The sequence below is a fragment of the Mus musculus genome, chromosome X (assembly GCF_000001635.26).
Source record: "Mus musculus strain C57BL/6J chromosome X, GRCm38.p6 C57BL/6J".
NCBI classification, from domain to species: Eukaryota; Metazoa; Chordata; class Mammalia; order Rodentia; family Muridae; genus Mus; species Mus musculus.
This window is the reverse complement of record NC_000086.7, coordinates 12,143,984-12,161,703: the sequence shown is the minus strand read 5'-3', so window position 1 is coordinate 12,161,703 and position 17,720 is coordinate 12,143,984. Positions and strand designations below refer to the sequence as shown.

Below are 17,720 nucleotides of genomic sequence, written 5' to 3'. Positions count from 1 at the left end.
CCAGCACTCGAGTGCACATAAACACACAGACACACACACACACACAATTTTAAAAGTAGTAAAATGATTCTAAAAACAAAACAAAAACAAAAAAACAAAAACCCAAGCACACTGCCCAGAGGGGTAGTCCATGCCTATTTGTAATCCCAGCAGTGAGGATAGTGAGGCAGGAGGGTTGCCATGGGTTCCAGACCTGCCCGGGGCTACCTACATATAGAGTGAGGCAGCCTCATAAAACCAAAAACTAGCCACAGAACTGCAACACTTAAGTGGATTCCCCAGCTCCGCCCCTACTAGAAGGGAGGTCAATGAATCTTGTTTAGCCTGTCTCTCAGCATGGAGTATCTATACAGGAAATAATAAGGGGTGTCTGTGTGTCTGTGTGTGTGTCTGTGTGTGTGTGTGTGTGTGTGTGTGTGTGTGTGAGAGAGAGAGAGAGAGAGAGAGAGAGAGAGAGAGAGAGAGAGAAAGATCAAGCAGCAGCAGTTTTTTAAAATGTGCCTTCAATTGCTTGCAGGGATGACTGACTAGGGTAGAGGTGGAGGCAAGGGTAGGGATGGGAGGTTAATATATGTTTGAATAAGGTTTCCTGTTATCTGGAAACATTCAAAAAGAGAGACAAAAGAAAGACAGAAAAAGAAAACTAGAAAGCAGGAAAAGCTATAGGTTGTATTCAACCAAGACAATCCTCTTCGGGTGAACAATGGTTAGCGCTTTCTGTAAACTTACTTGCCACTTGTCAATCATTTGTTCAGACACTCATTTTCTACATACTATATGCTAACCACAGTACTCTATGCAAATATATGGGCATCAACTGAACGCCAGGTTTTCCAGATGTATCTGTTCTTTGGACAAGGTGACTGCTGCTACAGGCTGTTTAACCAACCTACCTACACTTTGAGAGACTTGGGTTCACATTCTCACATAACTTGCAGGGCAATTGAACCAGCGATATAATTACTTTTCTCTGTGCCTCAGTTTCCCGCTCTGCCAACCAAGGCCCTACCTAGCACAGAGCATGAGAGTGAGAGGCATCAGTATTAGCACAGTTCTCTCACCCCAGGACTCCCCGGTCCACAGACCCCTGCTTGGTGCTATTTCTGAAGCTGGCCAGGCAGGCCCTCTGCCGCTGACCCTGGAAATCGGGTCACGGTAGACAAGGCGGAGTGTGCAGAGGGAGGGGTCCTTTGCGCGCGGCTACTCGGGTTTCCCCAGGGCCGCCGGATAGTCTCCAAACTCACTTCGGAGAAAGGGAAAGAGCGTGAAGTGGCTCTTTCGATCTGAGACACCCCCTCCCGGAGACATCACCCCCTCCTCCCAGCCAGGCGCGGAGTGAAATCTTAGAAGCCGAGGCTGCTGGGTTTGAACGGAATGCCGGAGTCGGTGGAACTCGGAGCTAGTCCCCCCCGAAGGTCAGAGAGTTGTTTTGAGTTCTCGTACCCGGAAGGGGGGGGGGGCAGGGAGGAGAGGACGCCAGGGCCCGAGAGACCCCGCGTCAGAGCAGAAATTGTGCTCCGGAACAGGCAGCTCAGCGGAAGCCGCGACGGGGGCGGGTCACGTGCGGCGGTGGCCGTGCAGCTGCCCGGGGAGCCGGGCTAAGACAAGGGCCCGGCGGGGCGAGGGTGGCGCGGGGCGGCGGCTTTCACAGCCCAAGGTGGAAGCCCGGTAGTCGGAGCTCCGGGAACGTGGGGAACCCGGAGCTCGAGCCCCGGAGGCGAGCGCGTTATGCAGGGGGTGGTGTGGGAGTCAGGGCGCTCCGAGCTCCGCGTGGTGCGGCGCGGGCGAGAGGAGGACGATGGCGGGGGGGGGCAGTTGGGGGGCAGAGGGACGCCAGCGGGGCTCCCTCCTAGCAAGAGCTTGATCCACGCGGAGATTGCGGGAGTGGCTGAGACCCGAACAGGGAGGCGCCGCTCTTGCAGTCATCGGCCTTGTTTTCTTCTCTGAGGCAAATCCCGGAACGGCTGGAACAGCCATCCTTGCCTGAGTCCCAGGGGCGCCCCCACTACGCTTGGGGGAGGGTGCATCCTGCAGGGTACCCCAGTCCGAGGGCGACAGAGGTGGCTTAGCAAGATGTGAGTCAGTGGCGCGCACGAATTCACACCCTTCCCCGGGGGGGGGGGGGGGAGAGAGAGAGAGAGAGAGAGAGAGAGAGAGAGAGAGAGAGAGAGAGAGCGAGCTAGCCACTTTGGGCCTCCTCGGGAGTGTTATGGGGGTTGATGGGGGATACTGGAGAGAAACCACCTGCACCACTGAAGCCTGTGATGGCTTCGCGGCCGGGTGGATTGGGCCGTACACGTGCACAAAGTGGCGCGTAATACTCTTGCGTGGGAGGGTTAGGGACACAAACTTGGTCACCTGCCAAGAACCCTTAGGAACTTTGGTGTCGCTCTCAGCCTCCAGTGCCCTGGAATATACTCCTCTTTCTAGGGGAGTCCACGATGCTCAGATCTGAGGCTTGGAAAGAGTGTAGTAGTGTGGGCTAGCCTGGGACGAGAAAGCCACCCCCGTTCCTCTCACGAAGGCACAGAACAGTTGTCTTGCAAAGTTTCCTGTACTCCTCCCCACACAGCCCAGTTGAGGAAGGGTGGCTCTTCCGGAGGTGAGGGAGGAGGGAATAGTCTCGAAGCTAGGACTGGTGCATTAGTTCCTTTAACTATGACCCTGGAGCGCGAGGGACACCCGGGTCCCCGCGTGTTGGTGTTCCTTCCAGACACTACACCTCAGGCCACTGTAGCGTCTGTTTATGGTTGCGACAGCGGGTGCTGAGCAATGTCTGGGACAACAAGAGACGCCATTTGCATCCCCCCCCCGCACCCCTGCAGGTTGGCAGGGGCGGGGGTGTCGCCCTGCACGGAAGCGCATTTCTGGCAGTGACACTGATTAGATGCCGTGCCGCTACGTGCACGGAATCGGGGTGGGCCTTCATCACTCCTGTTCGCCACTCACTCTTCTGGTGGGAAAGTTGTGGGTTCCCCCCCACCCTTCCCTCTCGCCGCACAGCTGCTGTCTCCGGGGGCGGAATTAGGAGACCGTGTTAGCTCAGCCAGGAGAGAGAGGATCTCGCCGGCCTCGGAAAGCCGCCGGGCCCGGGCCTCGAAAATCCAGCCCTGGCTTTGCGTCGAGCTGCCGAGTGCGGCGCTTACGCGCCCGGCCAGCCGAGGCCTGGTTTCCATCTGCCCCCTTCGCCTCCGTGTTAAGTTCGCCGGGGAAAACCCAACGATCCGTGCAAAGCCCCTCGGAAGAGCGCTACCCCCACCCCAGCCTGATCCTGACCGATGGAAAAAATGACAGTATAGGTCAGAACAGGCTGCCCGGGAGTATTAATGTGGCTGTCTCTGTTCCCGGTGCTAGGGGAGGATGGGCGCCTCGCCAGGAAACCGCCGGGGGAGGAGCCATGAGGGCCGCCTGCCCCTCTTGAGGCTAGAAAACGTGGATTCTCACAGGGACCAAACAAATGTGGTTAGACAGCTACGGGAACTTATCCCAGTTAAATATGGATCCATCGTGTGTATTTCAAGCGACATTCCCTCCCCCACAATCAAATACACTGATTCAGTTAAAAATAAGACGAAAACAGGTTAGTCTGTAGATGCGAACCTTGCTGTCTACTTATCATGAGACATGTCTTCTGGAGGTTCTGACCTGAACCCAATCATCTTGGTACAATGTGTCCTAAGGTAAAAGAGTCCCCGTTACGCTGCACCTTCGAGAAATCTTTGATTAATAGAACTCGAAGAGACTATTTTAGTTGTAGTTTCTACTTGATGCTGCTTACTCTTCCTTGCACACTCCTGCAAGGTTGTTTGTACTTAGCTCTTACAACCCACGTTTCTCTCTTGCCTTTCTTTTCCTGAGTACGTGCCGGGTGCGGGCAGGAGGAGGCCACAGAACTATGCTGCTGCCAAGGCCGCCGCCCTCGGACTCTCACTTGCGCACCACGCGGCCTCCGAGGAGGGGAGATGTGAACTCTCCGGGTGGCGCTCGAGAACTGGAATTCTGCTTTGAGTCTGAGGAATTTGTTTCAGAGGCAGATCAGTCACAGCTTGGAGGGGGCGGGGGTAGATAGAGACTGTACAGGGCAAGCTCCAGAGGTGACCCAGGCTCTAAGGAGCGAACCGTAGAAGCGTCTGTGTTCTTTGTCTTTCGCGGGGCTGGCAGCCTGGCATTCACAGCTCAGATAAGGATCTACTAAGAGCCACAGCCCATCGCCAGCACATTTAAGTGATTAGTCTACCGCCGGTAGCCACTTAGGAGAAATGTCTTGTCTTTGAGAAAGAAAAAAAAAAAGCGGCCTCATGTTATGAGTTGTATTGGACCCTTCAGACCCTTCTTTGCTGCCTGCACACATCTCCCTACCGTGCCAGACAGTAAGGAGAGCCTTTCCTAGATAGGAATCTGACCAATCCTGTTCACATGAACATTATTTATATTTGGGTGTCAGTAAAATGTAGTCCACTAATGGCAGAGGACTTTCCTTTCACCCAGCCTCACCAAGAACGAGGTAGCTTGGAATCGCGTCTTGAAAAATCACCTTGAACAAAGGTGGGCTAGGAGAGTATTTCTGAAAGACCCCTGCTGTGTCCTTCAAGACCGCGGGGAGAGTGTAAAGATGCGGTGTCTGATCCCTGCCTGGAACTTGACAGTAATCCAAACGAAATGAATGCCAGCAGAGAGCCCAGTCCCCAGGCTTGGCTAGCTCTTCCTTACAGTTCTAGCACTCGGGAAACTGAAGCAGAGGATTGCCTTAAAGCCCAGGCCCACCTGGGATCCAGCGTGAGACTGTAAGGGCTGGGGGAAGCTACTCTTTCACACCACCAAGTCAGGCCTTTAAGGTTAAGGAGTCAAGAGATAGTTTGAGGCCATTTTTGCTTTAACTATCTTGTGGACAAAAACAGTGAACGTACTCTCCACTTTGCCCAAACATGCCTCCCGAGAGACCTGGGGTAACTTTAACTTCGGGGGAGAGTGCCCCCCCCCCCTTTACCCATAGGAAGGGAATACAATAATACCCTAGCAAGCATATGTGGCACTGGCGTGGTCTACACACAGGAAGCCTATTCTCCTCTGACCAACTCTATTATGAGGTGGACACTAAGACTGCTTTCCTTGCCTTAATTGTGTCGCCCCTGGGGTCCAGAACTGTTAAGCAGCTTGCCCAAAGCCCTAAGAGGGCCGTGTGGCCTCTCCCACGCTGTAGCCTGTGTGATTTAAGGGTTTTCCCCCCCTAAGGGAAAAAACCTCCCTCCCAACCCTCCCAAAATTTTGTGGCTTAAGATGCCCAACATCTTTGGCTGCCCCCCCCCCCCCGCCGGCGCAAGGAAAACTCCAGACTTAGGTAACAGAATCTACTGTGACTCGTGACTCTGCAGCACAGAAAGGGCCAAGGGAGACAGTGCAAAGGCCCCTAGCCCACCTAGCCGCATAGCATCCGGCAGTCACGTCCGCCGGAGGTGACTAGGGCCTGGGGGTAGCCGATTGCTCAGGAACTCCTTATCGCCTATCTTCAGTGGTCCTGTGAGGCTTAGGTAAACGGCCACCCGCGGTGGTGACTGGTTCGTGCAGGTCCCCCGTCTCCAGGCGCGCCCCTAGGCTCCTCCGGTGGGTCTGGCTAGATGCCCAGTGGCGCCTCCAGAAGCTCCGGTCTTCTCTCCACTTGAGGCGCCAGCCCTGAGCTAAGCTCCCCTGCTTGGAGCTGGAGAGCCCAGTTGGGACGGCTGGATCCGGTTGTTTGCCCTCAATCCAGCCCGATTACCACCAGCTCCCTATTCCCCCGAGCGCGCGCACAAACACGCTTTCCAAGCGCGCTCCAGGCCTCCACTTTCCCTTCCTCTTCCTGGCTCGCTCTGGTGCTTCGAAAGCTCGCGGCGATTGTTTGCTTCGAAGAGTCCAGGTGGGGAAGGCTGTGCCCCTCCCCCCCCCCCCCAGCCCGCATAAGTGCACACGCTGTTAAAGCCTGGGGCGCACAGCCAGGCCTATGGACTCCCTTGTCCCCCGAGAAGTGGCAGCTGCTAGAGAGGATCGATTCTACCCGTGCTTCCGAGAGACACAGGAGTAAAAATAGGAGACCTTAGCCTGTGTCTGAATTTGGGGACGGGAGAGTAAATCCTATCTCCCAAGAGGACTAGTAGGTTTGCACCGCACAGCTTATGTGGACCACAGTGTGACATCCCTACGTGTTCTGGAGAGGCTGAGCGGCCTAGGCGCACTTGGGGGCTTAGTGGTTTGGGGACCCTGGGAGAGACTGTCAGAGGGGGGGCGGAGCAGGAGTCCTCACTCCTCAAGGCAGAACACCTTTTTTGGAACCTTGAAACCCAGGGGAGCCGCTGCCATCTTCCAGTCGCGAGTCGCTCCTGAATGTTTCTTTAAGGCTCCTTCCCGGGTCGCGGCTCTCTCGCTTTCCACAGGCTAGAAAGATAAAGTCAGGGCCGGGGGTTGGGGTGGGGGACTGGCTCACACAACTGTGCTCTCGACTTTGCCTACCAAGTTCACTGTGGTCCCAGAGTGTACCCCTCCTCCCCAGGCCACACCTCGATGGGGGCCTGTCCTGTTTCCTTCCTCGTTGGTTCAAATCTCGAGTTTCATGGAGAGAGGGCACATTATATTGCCAAAGTCACTAAGTGTCCCCCCCCCCCCAAAGTCCCATAAGGATAACCTAAACACAGGATTCCCACACCCCGGGCTGATCCTTCCTCGCCTCCTGGGATTAACTGGACTCACAGGTCCATAAAACACTTCCGGCGGGGCCAGAGGGTCTGTCTGCAGAAACACTTTAAAATAGCCCTCCGTGGCCGGGAGTCGGAATTGACACAGACAATTCCTGTTTTTTTTTTTTTTTAGGCTATGAAGGGAAATCGTCTGAAGCGGGGGGGGGGGGGGGGTAGGGTAGGCAGCTTCCAGAAAACAAACCAAACCAAAACAAAAACGATGCACCATTTTAACCAAATGACACTGATTCAGGGTAGCATGGGTATTCAACGGGAGCAGACAGGTTGCACCTGGCTTCTGACCACACTTCAATGATGAACACAAACACTTTGAAACTTGGGGGCTAGTAGAGGCAGCCTCCCCCTCTGTGAGAGTTAACACTACCTCTGCCCTCCTTAAGTAGATTGAAGAGGCTGGAAGTATTAAAGTGCTTTGCAAAGGCAGCTTGGCCCGTCCATTTCGCTGTGGTCAGGGTCTCTCCCACACATGGAAGGCACCAGAGCTTTGTTAATTAAGAAGTAGAACTAAGACCACCCCCCCCCCATCCCTGCAAGGCTATGGAAGATACAGTCAAGCCCAAAGCACGTTCAGACCAGGAATCCCCACCCCTTTCTTTTACATCACTTCGAATTAAGTTTCTGAAGAATGGGCGAATCTTTGGAATGCTCTAAGAAAAATTCACCATTAAAATTCGAGGTTAATGAGAACGAAAATAGTCCTTTAAAATGGATTAAACCACATTTTAAGACAAGAACCGGAAGAATATAAATTCAAAGTAGCTTCTTGGCCTTGTCCCCCTAATGTAGGTCTGGAGAGCAGATGCTGGTAGATAGCCCACCCACCACACACACACACACACACACACACACACACACACATACACACACACAATCTGGGACCGGGAAGTAGGACTTGACAGATTTGAACAGCAAGGTGATGTAGGTCTGCTGGGCGAAGACCAGGAAGCTAGGCAACGACTTGGCTTAAAATGAATATGAAAAGAAAGACTTAGGCCTGCTGGTGTTTCCTGGAGGCCTAGAACTACTCAGAATGGGGAGGTGAGGGGTGCTCTGTAATCTTCCCTGAAGGATTCAAGCAATCCTACTGGCCTGGGGTGGTGGCCAGGTGCAAAAGGGATAAAGGCCTAGGCAGAGCTTTAACCCAACCTCTCTAATTTGGCGCGGGGTGGGGTTAGAGGTGATGTAGTGGAGAGTCTCTGCTTGAGCTCCACGGGCCTCCCTCTCACTTCCTTGGCTACGCGCGGCCTCTGGCTAGGACTAACCAGCCTCCAGCTCACTGTCCTAAACCCTAAGCCCTTCCCGCCTGGATGCCCAAGCTGGATCCTCAGGCTTCCCCGTGCCTGGCAGCCTCGGCTCTTCCCCTTTGTGATTTAACCGAGGTTCAGAAAGCTTGTTTACCTCGGCAGCCTTGGGCGACTCGGTCTGCGGAAAAAGCCCCTAGGCCAGCGCCGACCAGTAGGGGGGGATTGTCTTATAGATTATTTTTCCTCCTGGTTTTTGTTTTGTTTTGTGTTTTTTAAACCAGAAGGCGAGGTTGGAGAGGGGGCGGGGTGGCGTGTTGCTGCTGTTTTCGAGAGCACTGTATTTGAAAGAGAAACAAAAGCCGTTTGGGAGGTAGCAAGGCTGTTTTTACATATAAAAAAAGTGCAATGAATACCTAGGGCCCCCAGCAGTGATAAACTAAACGCTCGGCGGATTTCGACTATTAGCAGTTAATCTGTTATCTGCGGTCACCAAACAAGTTCTAGGGCTCGGAGGATGCCGAATTCCTGTTCCAATTGAGCCGGGATCTGTTGGGCACATCCAATGCCCATAGTTTCTTCCAGTGCAAATCCAGTTTTGGAGAACTGGGTTTCCCAGATGGGGCACTGATTTGAGGTCTCATTAGACTCTCTTAGGCAGTCAAAGATCTGCTTGCATCGCCGCTCGAACTCACGTCCTGCCTGTGATTCAGAAGTGTGTTTAAAATGGTTACACACACACACACCCTTAGTTTCTCAGGCCTGTCAATTTTGCACGTAGTAGGCCTCCAAAAATATTAGCAATGTACGATAGAAACTAAAGTGAATCTCTGGGCCTGGAAGACAGACTGATACACAGCCTCGTCCTGGGAAGACTATTGGGGTGCCCAGATCTTCCCTTGGGCCGCTGCAGCCTGCGTTCATCTTCGGCCTCCGCGGGCCAGGGCGGGCGGGGTAGGCCAGAAGGCACTAAGCGCCTGGAGCCTGCACGATGATAAATATTGCGCAGACAGCCCATAAATAATTTGCATTATGTTCAGCTGACAACGCAGGGCGATTAATTTTAATAGCTACATATTTGCCTGGGCTGCTGCTTTCGTAGGCCCGGTAATGAAAGGCGAGAGGCCGCCCTGGCTCCGTGCTCATGGTCCCGGAAGGCAGCCGGGAGGAATGGGAAGAAGGCCCGATGCGGTTTCTCCTCCAGGCAGTCCCCAGGGATCCCGGGTTCCTGCCCCTCTCCCCCCCCCCCCACCCCGGCCCTCTCCTCAGTGTAGAAGTGGGGTGCGTGTGAAGCCCAAGTAACCCCGAGGCCTCAAGCAACAGGAGCCACCATAATGACGCTGCAATTTGTCTGGGTTGGGATAGCCACTTGTGGAAGGGAGATCCTGCGGGGGGCGGGGGGACATGCTCTCCACCCAGACCAAACCCCGAGTGAATTCAGGGGTGTAGGGGGTCACAGTCCGCTTTGGTCCTGGGGAAGTGCTGGTATTTTCCAATGCGCCTGCCTATTTGCCAGTAGATCTTTAGCTTGGCGAGGGCTTTGCCGACCTCAGGGCAGGAGCAAGGGGCAAAACAAAGCCGTGGGGTCCGCGTATCCTGACCTCTTTTTGGGTTCAGAGTCCTCTCTGCCCATCCCGCACCCGGAGGGAACCCCCACCCCCATATTACTGGCCGCAAAGGCCCATGGAAAGGATGGAAAGAAAGGGTCCCGAGCAGCTCTTTAAAAGAGGGGGCGGGGAGGAGAACGCGGTGAGCCAGGCCACAACAGGGCAGCCGCCGCAGTCCCGCGGTGGCCCGGTGCGTGCGTGTGCGTGTCGATGTGTGCGTGTCGATGACAAAGCCCCGCTGCCGTCAGCAAGCTCCCGGCTGCTCGAGCGTGGGTGGGGGAGGGGAAGAGAAAGTAGTAGGGGGTGGAACCCTCGCTCACGTAGGTAGCTGAAGCTTCTCTGGAGAAAGAGTTCATTCATGAGCCACAGGAGTCTCCCCGGCCCGGCCAGGTGGAGCTGGCTAAAGCTAGCACCTGTTTTATTTATTTGCCTTTTTGGAAACAAGCAAGTGCATCGATCATTACCATATTTTAATTGCCTTTCTCAAAGGTCATCTCTAATTATGGGTTACGAGAAGGGCTGGCTAAGGGGTCTGCAACCCCTGTGTGTGTGTGTGTGTGTGTGTGTGTGTGTGTGTCCTCTGAGACAATGCTCCTAGCTCAGATCGAAATGCCATTCCGAGGGTGTCCGCGAGCGCCTGCAAGACTGTCACGACGTGCTGGATCCACGCAGACCCTGCTGCGTGCACAATAAAAGCCGAGCAGGCGGCAGAGGGCCGTGCAGACCCACGGGTTTTCTTTTTAGAAACGGTGGTGCGAAGAGACTTGACAATAATAACACGCAGCAGGATTAAACCAGGGCGGGAAGAAGAAAATGCATTTTCGTTTCTAGGACTGAGAGGGTGTTTAACCCATCCGATCCCCCAAGAGCTTTTTTTATGCACACACAGAGACAGGTGCGGGACACACGGTGGCTTGGGACAACCTATTTTTCATATTAATCTCGTCCCTTCTTTAAGAATGGTTGTTCATTACAGTGTGAGCGAACGTTTGTAATGTTTATTCTTTTGTTTTATGGAAAATTATACCAGACTAGCTGAAAAGAAAAAAAACCGGTTGAGGTGAGGTTTTTTTTTTTTTTTTTCTTTTCAAAAGTGCGTTTTTAGGATGCTTCCTCCTCGCCCCCTTCATTTTAAATCATTTTCAGAAACTCTTGAGGCAAAAGGCTGTACTCAGAGGGAGCAGGGCAGAGGGGGTCTCAGGTTCTTGGGACAGGATTGAAGCGGGTAGAAATCAGGAAAGAGCTGTTGGGTAGAGGTGGGCACCCGCCACCCCAGCTTGGCTTTCTCAGAAGAGCCTGGCATTTGTGAGTCACCAGCCTGTTTCTGGGAATGCCGCTTGCTAGAGCCAGGGCCTGGGTCAGGCGTCTTGGAGAGTCGGAGGGTCTTGACTGCCTCTGCTTCCTGCCTGCCCCCACACCTGGCCTCCTGGCCTCACCAGCAGCCAGCTCTGCTGGGAGGAGGAAGGCAGAGCCAGATGACTGGTCCAAAGCCCCAGAGACCGCCTGGCTTTCTCCTCCCCTGTAATCATAACCAGATGCACTTAAACGCCTTTCATCAGAGGAAGCCCAAAGCCCTTTAACAGGCAGCAATGAAAACCTTGCAAGGGCCTCTCAGCATGTGTGCCGGGGGGCCCCTGAGCCCATTTCTCAACCAAGTCAGCCTGAGGTTGCCAGAGTCTAAGCTTTCTTCTCCTGTACCTCGGACCTCGGAGGCCTAATAAGTTACCCAATCAGGTCAGTTGGGGGGGGGGGTGAGGAGGCCAGGGCTGCTGTTAGGTGTGTGGGTACAGACCCCATAGAAAGAGAGGCATACAGGGCAGCCAGCAGCTAGCACTGAGGCTGTGAGTGGCCATGTAAGGTGAGGTGTTCAGGACATTTCCAGAGGTACTCGAACTATCTCTCTATGCCACTGCTCCCTGCTAAGCTCTACAGAGTTTAATACTTGCAAGAGCAGCAACTATTTTATTTGTCTGTAGACCTGGCACAAAGTAAGCCATTCAAATGTTTGGGCGATCACAGCTGTGGTGGGAAAGCAAGATATATTTAGGTTTGACATAAGAGCTCTGCCCCAAACAGTGTTTAATCTCCCGGGACCTCGGTTTCCTCATCTGTAAAATGGGCATGAGAATGTCTATGTTCACAAGGTTAGGAAAATATCAGATGAAGAAATTGCACAGGAAGTTCTAGGAAGGTCATAATAAACTCTCAGTATCTACCCTGGCTTTGTCCTGTAAGGATAGTGAGGACTGGGTGTCTGGAATGCAGCCCTGGGGAAGGGGCAGGGATTGTAGCCCTTGGCTGAGTCTGAGTCTTGCTGGCTTGGAGTTTGAATTAGAAGAAAGGATTGCATATAGGACTGGTGGTTTAGTAATGGGTGCTTTGGGGCCCACTTATTGGTTTGGGGGTGTGCTTTAGCTAGGACCACCAGAAAAGGAGGAAAGAGAGGGGAAAGGAGGAAGAATTGTTTCCAAATGTGCATCCATCAAGTATGGTGGCTTATGGTGTAATCCCCACACTACATGAGCTAACCTGGGTTATATAGTGAGCGCCAGGTACAGTGTGAGACTATCTCAAAGCTCCTGAAAGTGTACATTAGAGGCACAGGCAGGCTGTCCCAAAGCTGTGAACAATTGGAGGGAGCCTTTCCAGCCTTTGGTCTTAGTTTCTACACAGGGGACTAAGACTCCTGCCCTGAGGCCAGGCTGCCAGAGAAGAATGGCCAGCAGTTGTGGTCTAAGAGATGTCCCTTCAGTCCTGACCCTTGCTTGTCTAGCATGGTTGTATTTAATCAATGACAAGTCTATCCCCTAGAATTAGGCAGGGAAAGGGTTGAGTTCTGCCTGGTTCTTGTCATGGTTGTTCGGAATTCTGGCTTGTTCTAGAGCTCCCCAGTTCTTAGCTTCCCCAACCCTGTCCTCACCAGACACCCACAATTCAGCCATATCTCTCTCCTCGTTGTAGGTCGTATTACTTGTGACACTGGAGATCAAACCCAGAGCCTTTATGAATGTCTGACAAGAGCCTCCTCACACACATTTTCTTGTGTTTGTTATTCACTGAGCAGCAGATATGGCTAGTCTCAAAAGCCAGCTTGCTTCATCTCCTCCCTAGGAAGCTAGAATTACAGGTGGGCCTTCACACCTACTGGATTCTGAGGATCTGAACTCTAGTCCTGAGCACTTGACTGGTGAGAGCTTTAACCTTGAACCATCCTCCTGGTATCCACCCTTCATCCCCAATGAAAAGACCTTCCTTCCTTCCTCCCTCCCTCCCTTCCTTCCTTCTTTTTTTTTTTTTTTTTAAGATTTATTTATTTAATGTAAATTCCTGCTGAATCACCCCAAGGGGAGCCTACTCCTGGACCATTCCCCAGTTTCTAGGCAACTTGGGTTGCCTAGAAAAGTCTTTTCTGGGTGCTAAAGTGATGGCTCAGTGGTTAAGAGCACTGACTGCTCCTTCAGAGGCCCTGAGTTCAAATCCCAGCAACCACATGGTGGCTCACAACCATCTGTAATGGGATCCAATGCCCTCTTCTGGTGTGTCTGAAGACAGCTACAGTGTCTCTTAGACCACAACTGCTGGCCATTCTTCTCTGGCAGCCTGGCCTCAGGGCAGGAGTCTTAGTCCCCTGTATAGAAACTAAGACCAAAGGCTGGAAAGGCTCCCTCCAATTGTTCACAGCTTTGGGACAGCCTGCCTGTGCCTCTAATGTACACTTTTTAATGTACACTGTAGCTGTCTTCAGACACACCAGAAGAGGGCATTGGATCCCATTACAGATGGTTGTGAGCCACCATGTGGTTGCTAGGATTTGAACTCAGGGCCTCTGAAGGAGCAGTCAGTGCTCTTAACCACTGAGCCATCACTTTAGCACCCAGAAAAGACTTTTCTAGGCAACCCAAGTTGCTTTTGAACTCCTGGCATCAAGGGATCCTCCTGCCTCAGCCTCCTTGTTCTTGCTCCTGCTCCTTAGCCAATGCTTGTGGTATTTGGGGGGGGGGCAGAGAAGACCTTCTCTTTAGTCTTCCACATTCTGTGTCTTGCAATCTCTCCCAGGAGGCCAGCCTGAAGACTAAGGTCAGTTTGCCTGCCTGGGGAATGGTCCAGGAGTAGGCTCCCCTTGGGGTGATTCAGCAGGAAGGCCCAGCCCTGTGAATGAAAACTCACTTGACTCGGGTGTGGCACAAGTTGGACTGTCTGGGTCAGGGAGTAAAAAAGTATGGGTTTCTAAAGGAACGAGGAAGGAAATATCATAAGCTGGGTTTACCTGCCTTTCCTTTGAATCTGTGAACCACAGAGACAGGTATCTTCATCCTACAGGAGACAAGAGAAATGTGGGAGAAGAAAAGAATAGGCGGAGAAACAAAACCAGCGGCTGGAAGGACCTGCTCTCTCTGCTGCTTGCCTGGACAGCTGCTGTAGGTCACAGAGGGAACAGCAGGGTCTTCAGTGTCGCTCCTTCCCGGAGAGAGGAAGTGTGAAATCTACTCTCAGGAAGGCATAGGTCACTGTGCTATGGGGGTTCTGTGAAGATTACAATGCTGTGAGATACACATGCCTGTAATCTGAGTACTTGGGAAGCATAAGCAGGAATTTCAGTATATAGTCTAGGCTACATATGGAGACCATCTCAAAACAAGCAAAAGAATAATGATGATAAAGACCCCATAATTTTAAAACAAAGCATTTGTATGTGAATGAGGTTTTGTCTACATGTATGTCTGTGTACCAACTGAGTGCTTGCTGTCATCGTAAGGGCAGAAGAAAGTGTCAGATGGCCTGGAACTAGAGATGCAGACTGCTATGAGCTACCCTGTGGGTGTTGGGAATCAAACTTGGATCTTCTGAAAGAGCAGTCAGTGCTTTTAACTTCTGAGCCATCTCTGTCTTTCTCTGTCTCTGTCTCTGTCTGTCTGTCTGTCTGTCTCTACACACACACACACACACACACACACACACTTACTTTGGTGGGGTGGTGAAAGTGATATTGAGACAGTTTCTCTGTGTAGCCCTGGCTGTCCTGGAACTCACTCTGTAGACCAGGCTGGCCTGGAACTCATAGTTCCACCTGCCTCTGCCTCCCAAGTGCTGGGATTAAAGGTGTGCACTGAACTATCTATTATTGACAGTGGAGGATTTGCGATCTCAGATGTCCCACCCTCCCTCCTTTTTAGATCTGTTCCTCCCTCATCTCTTTTACAGTGCTAGAGATAGAAACTGGGCCTTTGCGCGTGCTCATGCGTGTGCCTGCATACATGCAGAGGTCAGAGGACAGCCTGCTGGGAGTTGTTTTTTCTCCTACTATGGTCAAGAGAATGGAATTTGGGTCCTCAGATTAGATGGCAGGCACCTTTACCCTATAGATGAGCTATTTAGCAGACCCCCCCCACACACACACACACACACTTTTATTTTTAACCTATCTGCCCTTTCTGCATGGATTTAGCAAGGCTCTGTGCAAATGGTTCTCTCCTGCCGCATGTCAGTTGCAGGGAAGGAAAAGGGTAGCTTTCAGGGCTGGAATCATGTAGGGGTATCTTTGGGCTTCCTTTTGTCTGTCTGTTGGCTGGGCCCTGAGCTATATACACCATAGCAAAAACTCAAGGCTCCCCTTGAGGCCTGAGCTTCCTCGCAGTATGGTGAGCAAAGTGGTAGGACAGAATTCCTGAGCAGTGCCTTGCATACCAAGAACAAGTACTCCAGCAAATAAGGCTGAAACTTGACCTAGCCTTGGAAGTCATGCTGTGTCACTCCTGTCATAGCCACTAGTTGCCTTTGGGGTCATAGCCCATGAAAATTCAAGGGGAAAGGACATATACCACACCCCTCAGGAACAGTGGCAAAGAACTTGTGATCATGGGGGAAGGAGAAACATCTAGGCAGGCACTCTTTTTTTTTTTTTTTTTTTCCTTTACGATCTAGCCGTTGCCCCCTCCCCCAGTCCTCCTTCCCACAATTCCTCATCTCATTTCTCCTTCTCCCTGCCTCTGAGGGCCAGACCAGGCAGATCTCTGCTATCTATCTATCTATCTATCTATCTATCTATCTATCTATCTATCTACTGGGGTCCTCGGAGTAGCCTGTGTATGCTGCCTGGTTGATGAGTCAGTGTCTGGGAGTTCCGTGGGGTCTGGGCTAGTTGAGATTGCTGGTTTTCCTATGGGGTCACTATCCCCTTCAGCTTGTTCAATCCTTCCCTTAATTCAACCCTAGGGGTCTCTGACCTCAGTCCAGTGCTTGGCTGTAAGTATCTTCATCTGTCTCAGTCAGCTGCTGGTTGGGCCTCTCAGAGGACAGCCATGCTGGGCTCCTGTCTGTAAGCACATCGTAGCATCAGTAATAGTGTCAGGCCTTGGTGTGCCACCACCCCCACCCCTGGCCCCATGAGATGGATCCCAAGTTGGGCTGGTCATTGGACTGCCTTTCCTTCAGTCTCTTCTCCATTTTTTGTCCCTGCAGTTCTTTTAGAAAGGCACTCTTGAGAGCTAGGCTTAATTAGCAGTGGCTCTAAACAGAATAGTCTACGCTCTAATAGATACTTATACCCTCTAGAGGCCTCATAAATTATACGGGGGGCAGGGGGAAGCAGAGAGCTAAAATTAGGCCAGGGGAAAAAGAAATACAGCTATAAGGCAAATATGGATTTTATGAAAAATAGAAAATATCCAAAGATAGCTCTCTGTGAGCTTGTCAAGTGTGGGAAGGATGGAGGAAGGCTTGGGTGGTGGGTCAGACAGCTTTTTGGCATCTCAGCATTGAAAGGGAACTAGGTAATGGATGAGACTGCCCATGTCTGCTGTTCTCTTCCACCTGGCATTTGGGGTACAGTGTGAAGCAGCAGCCCTCTATTGTTCCAGGCAATGTCGTCGAGATGGCCTTACAAATAATCCCACAGCCCCATATACAGAGATCTTTATGGTCCAAAGCTAGGAATGTCGTCAGCACATTTCCTAAAGTAAGTGTGTGTGTGGGGGGGGGAGAAATGACTTGAATACTTGCTGTTTGTGCCCCCACCTTCGATGTGGTTTTAAATACTCAGCACGGATCGCGTTGTGACTGGAGGGGTTGGGTACATCTCCAGGGCCCCAGGTTTCCATTATCCTTGTCTCTAACCCCTGAATGGAGAGTTTGACTTCTAATTTCATGCTAGGGGTTTCAGAGGCAGCAGAATTGTATTTGCCTCTGCCTTTGATCTGCTGTTTCATTGTGGCTCTGACTAGGAGACAGAGATAAAAATGTGCTGGAAAAACATGATTTTGTCTGGCTTTGGAATTTGTGGTTATTATTTTCTCGGGCTCCCTTAAGATGACACACCTTCCTTAAATTTCAAATCAGAATCATTTCCCCCATTTTTGAATATGCAAAAGTTCTCTCTGGGCTGTTGTCCCTTTCCCTAGTAAAGATATAATTAAAAAATATGTATATGGGTATTTTGTCTGCATGTATGTTTATATACCACGTGCATGGTGCACCTGCATAGCCCATAAGAGGGGGTTGGAGCCCCTGAAACTGGAGATACAAATGGCCATGAGCAGCCATGTGGGTGCTGGGATTTGAACCCAGGCCTTCTGAAGAAGCAACCAATGCTCTTAACTACAGAGCCATCTCTCTCACCCTGATAAAGATAACATTTTCAGCAAGGGTTTGGGGTGCACCTTTTGCTGCTCATGTTTTAAATCTGAGTGGAAGCTAAAGTCCCCACTGAGTAGAAGAGCCATAGGTGAGCCCTGATCTCTCTTTGCTCTCCCTGCCAGCACTTGCCACTATGTAGCTGGTTTTCCACAGCTCCCTTAAGGTGACCAGGCTCTGCTGGCCTAGTTCTTACAGTGGAAACAAACGAAACTCAGACTTAGTAGGAACCTTGTGGGTCAGAGCTAAGTGACACTTGGCTGTAGCCCCTGAAGTAGCTGGCTTCTCAGGCAGGAGTCATCTTATCAGGTTGTGTAGTTTGTGTGCTACACAATGATCCCCAGTCAAGCCAGAGAATGTGGGCTGGGATTCACGGGTACTGTTTTCTAATTCTTACAAAGTTAACAAATAGGCTAGGGATGCTGAGCAAAAGGAGACCCCTACCCTGCCTCTGATCAAGAAGAAGAAGAAGAAGAAGAAAAGGTGACATAAGGCAGGATGGAAGGGAAAAGATG

General features: G+C 51.8%; 1 protein-coding gene across 3 annotated transcripts in view; it reads left to right on the top strand.

Annotated features, from left to right (window-relative positions):
- The first annotated feature begins 1,187 nt into the window (after positions 1-1,187).
- Bcor (BCL6 interacting corepressor) overlaps positions 1,188-17,720 on the top strand; it is a 123,780-nt gene continuing 107,247 nt past the window's right edge. Inside the window, exon 1 of one of the 3 annotated variants that reach the window (XM_017318623.2) lies at positions 1,188-1,415. The gene's annotated coding sequence lies outside the window, so the exon portion shown is untranslated. The remainder of the gene's footprint in view (positions 1,416-17,720) is intronic. The other 2 variants (NM_001168321.1, NR_045434.2) reach the window with 2 other exon arrangements.